A 4,247-nucleotide genomic window follows, 5' to 3' on the forward strand; every position below is an offset into this window, starting at 1 on the left:
AAAAAAAAATTTATTTCCTTATGACTACCACCAATATTTCCATCACAATGTGAACATAAGATTATTATGCTTTAGTAGGAGAAGTACAGAATCTTTTAGAAATTTATAAAGTTGATGAGCTTGAGTACTCCCAATCTTGAAGTGATATATGAGGCACTAGTGCTTCTTGAGACTACCCAACAATAATATGCAATTTTCATACCTACTAATCTAGAGAAAATATATATTGCATCATATTATCTATGTAGATCGACTCAAGTTGCAAAGAGTTTTGTGAAGATGGGGAATATAGACTTTGAGTTTTGTGTAGATAAAGTTTCCCGAGATACAAAAAAATTGCTCATTGCATTTAAATTTTTTATATTTTCTTTTCCATTAATGTAAAAGTGGAAGTTTTGGAGTGGAAAATATAAAATATATTGTACAGGGAAGTATTGCTAAGGGTTAAATAATGCATCAAGCCATTAAGAGCATTTTTGCTTTTAGCATTAACACCTAGTCATTTTTTCTTAGTGTTATTAATGCTAAAGTGGGATATTATTTGAAAGTGCACGTTGAATGATAGTTTATATGTTTCCATTGATGGAAGCATATATCATTTTCACAATCTCTTGGATTGACAATCAATTTTATTATGTATTAAAAATGAAAAATTCCAAAGTATAGAGAAAGAACTCAAAATATAGCGAGATAATTTTGATCTACATTGAGAATAAATCTACCAGATATGGATACAACTTTATAAATAGGATCTATATCTAGTGTACATATACTTTTGGTATAACCATTTGTGTTTATGAAATGATTAGCATGATTTTTATTAGCTCAAAGTATAACTAGTGTAATATAAAAATGATACAAGATAATTATTGTGATCAAGTATTTTGTCCTAGATTTTTTTGTTTGGACAATTCAATTTCTTGGAAATAGAGGGACAAAATTAAGTTTCTTAATTCTTGGATAGTATGGTTCTATTTTGGACATTGGAGTTTGTGTGGACACATTTGGTAAATAGTCATTTTAGATGATAGGATAAATCATTTACATGGGTATAAAGTAATGACTTGTTTTGTATGTGAGCATGTATTGTACTAGCACTATAATGTATGATGTGAAAAGATTGATGCTAGATCATAATAGATACAATCTTCTTTAAGGAATAATTTAACATTGATATGTCACATGTAGTTTTATATTTTTGTAATTCTTTCTTTGTATTTGGATAGTGATTCCAGAAGGTGGATTTATCTTTATTCTAAGAAAGTGTTCTCTTGTTTTGTTCTAAACTCCTAATAGGCGTGTAGGCCTCTAACAAGGTCCTATCCTTTAATAGGGACATATGTATTGAATGCTACGTAAAAATCTCCTAGTAGAGCTAGACCTCTTATCAAAGAATCTTCAAATTAATTTTTCATCTTGTGGGTACCATCCCCACTAAGGTTTCCCCTTGGTAAGGGTTTCATCGAGAAAAAACATATTTTAATGAGTTATCTTTTGATGTATGTTTTACTTTTATGAATTGTTCTTTATGGATGTTTATGGTTAATTTTTAAGGTACTAAATTGGTTTAAAAGTGTTTCAGCATTGTTTCACCCGTTTCTCAATATTTTTTGATCCTAATAGAAGAGTCTAAATAGGAGGATAGGTAAGAACACTAAAAGGACTCCAACACATATCACATCTCCATCTATGTAGAGATAAAAGAAAACAAAAGATTTATTTTCTTCCCATGGAGGGAAATAAATAGATTAGGGTAATATCTTTTGTATGCCTTTATGGCATTATTGAACATATATTTTGTATACCTATATGAGATTCTTGGAATATTTTTTATTCCTATACATTTTACACCTATATGGAATTATTGCACATATTTTTTATATGGCTATCCATTTTAATCCCATACAACAAATGTATTGATGTATAATATTTTATGAGAGAATGGAAGTTTCATTTCATAAAGCTTTAACCAATTTTTGACATTAAGAGCCAAACATTTTGTGTTTTGCATAAAATTTGCAAAGTTGTCATACAACTTTTTTCCAACTTTAACATATTTTTCTTAATCACTTAAATATAGACTCATAATTTCCATTTCTACACCTTAATCAAGTTTAAATGGGTCATATAGTAGAAAAAACATCAATCCTACCAAATTAGTTCTATTATCAAATTTTGAACATGATCTCTTTAGGACCTTAAAACAACCTTAAGAGATGCACTAATATAGTGTGATTTATAATGTTTATGTGTGGTAGAAAACACAACAAGGTCATTTCTAGCATTTTCTCACCCAATTGGATATTTTATAGGGAGTTGAATAGTTGTAAAGATGCTTAGTATTTCTTCTTCCAACTAAGAAAAAATGTACAATCTCCAAAAAATTCAATAGATGATTTTAGGTGTTCATATCATGGTCTTATAGCAACTAATAGTGCACTAATATCTTACATAAGCTATAAGATATGGGCCTAAAAGGATTTTTTTGCAATGTTACTTAGTGTACGTTGGGAACACTTTTCTCTGACATGATTGTGAGAATTTGAGAAAATATGTGGGTGAAACAAGGTTATCACTGTTGGGTGATGCAACGCGCTCCCCTGCCCACAGGTGGTTAATTATGTGGTGTAATTATGTGGTGTTCCATGTTCACTGACAGTCATGGCTTTTGGTGCAACGGTAAATGGGCCCTACAATCACTATAATTTACTTAGAAAATCACAACTAATGGTATAGATGATTTGGGACCGTAATGAATGGTTTGAAATGTTTTCAATGTTTCTCCTTTTAATTGAGAAACATTGTAACTTTTGACATAAACAAAGAGTGGGTTTCCAAATTAAATAAAAGTGGAATCTCCCAAAACTATGGTAGGTGACTATAAATATCCATATCATGGTCTTGTATCACCTAATGGTTCACTGATACCTCACACAAGCTCCAAGTTATGGACCTTGAAATATTTTTTCCCAATGTTTCTTAGTACACTTTAAGTACACTTTGGTTCAACATGGTTGGGAGCATTAAAGAGACTCCATGGGTGAAATAAGGTTCTCCATAGGGCTTAATTGTCCAATGAGAGGTAATGGAATATAGGTTTTGGGTGCAAAATAAATTATTTGAAAGATGCACAATGTTACTCCTTTTAAACTAAGAAACATTATAAGTTTTGACATAAATAAATATTGGTTTACCAAATTAAATCAAAGTGGAATCTCTCAAAATTATAGTAGGTAATTGCATGCCTCCATAGTAGGGTCCTATAGCACCTACTAGTTCTCTAATAAATCACATTAGATCTGATTTATGGCCCTTGAAAGATCACTAGCCAATGTTTGTTAATACACATTGCAAACATTTTGGTTTGATATGGTCACAAGCATTTGAGTGAATCCAACGGAAAAACATGGTTGTCACTATTTTTTTGTTAGAAATGCTTTAAAATAATTGAGAGAGGGAGTGAATTAGTTATTCAAGGTCCAAATGTCCTAATAAAACTTTTTCATCAAGTAAAGTGAGCCCATTAAACTATTCATGCATCCAAGCTTAAACTTTCCTACTTAGCAAGTTACTGTAACATCAACATGCAAGAATAACACATGAAGAATCAACACATAACACAATGATTTACGTGAAAACCCAATTTGGGAAAAACCACCAGTAACATGATACTCAATTTTCACTCTTCTGAAGTGATGCCCTATGAAAGGCCTGCCTTGTTAAAGGCTACAACACATTGTTAAATGTGACCTAGTTAAAGGATTTCAACCACCCTATTAGAAGTGGTCCTGGTTAGAGGACTTTAGAACATTCACTTGGAATGCCACCCTATTAAAGGATTTACAAATGACTATTAAACCAACCTAAGTCCATAGGATTTTACCCTAACTGATACAATTGTTAGAGAGTAACAACAAGGGCGTTTGACCTGATACAACTCACAACTTAACTTGCAAATTTTAAATCTCAGTTCAGCTCTCAAATTTTTCCTAGCTTTCAGTCTCTACAGCTCTGACAACTTGTCCTCCTTTCAAGCTTCATCTCCTTGAATCTCCATGCTTGATGTACTAGTGCAATCTCCTTTGTGGTCACCTATTGAAGCAGAGTCTCTATACTATGTTCTTCCTCTCTCTCGATGCCTTCACCTTGACATCCTTCCAACCACTTCAACAACCTGAAAACTTAGAAACTCTTTCTTCTTGACCTGTAACTCCTTAAATAGAAGTCGAGAATGCTTTTCTTGCTTC

Source organism: Cupressus sempervirens, chromosome 9 (genome assembly GCF_028749045.1).
Source record: "Cupressus sempervirens isolate cs-2001-9-10 chromosome 9, ASM2874904v1, whole genome shotgun sequence".
Taxonomy (NCBI): Eukaryota; Viridiplantae; Streptophyta; class Pinopsida; order Cupressales; family Cupressaceae; genus Cupressus; species Cupressus sempervirens.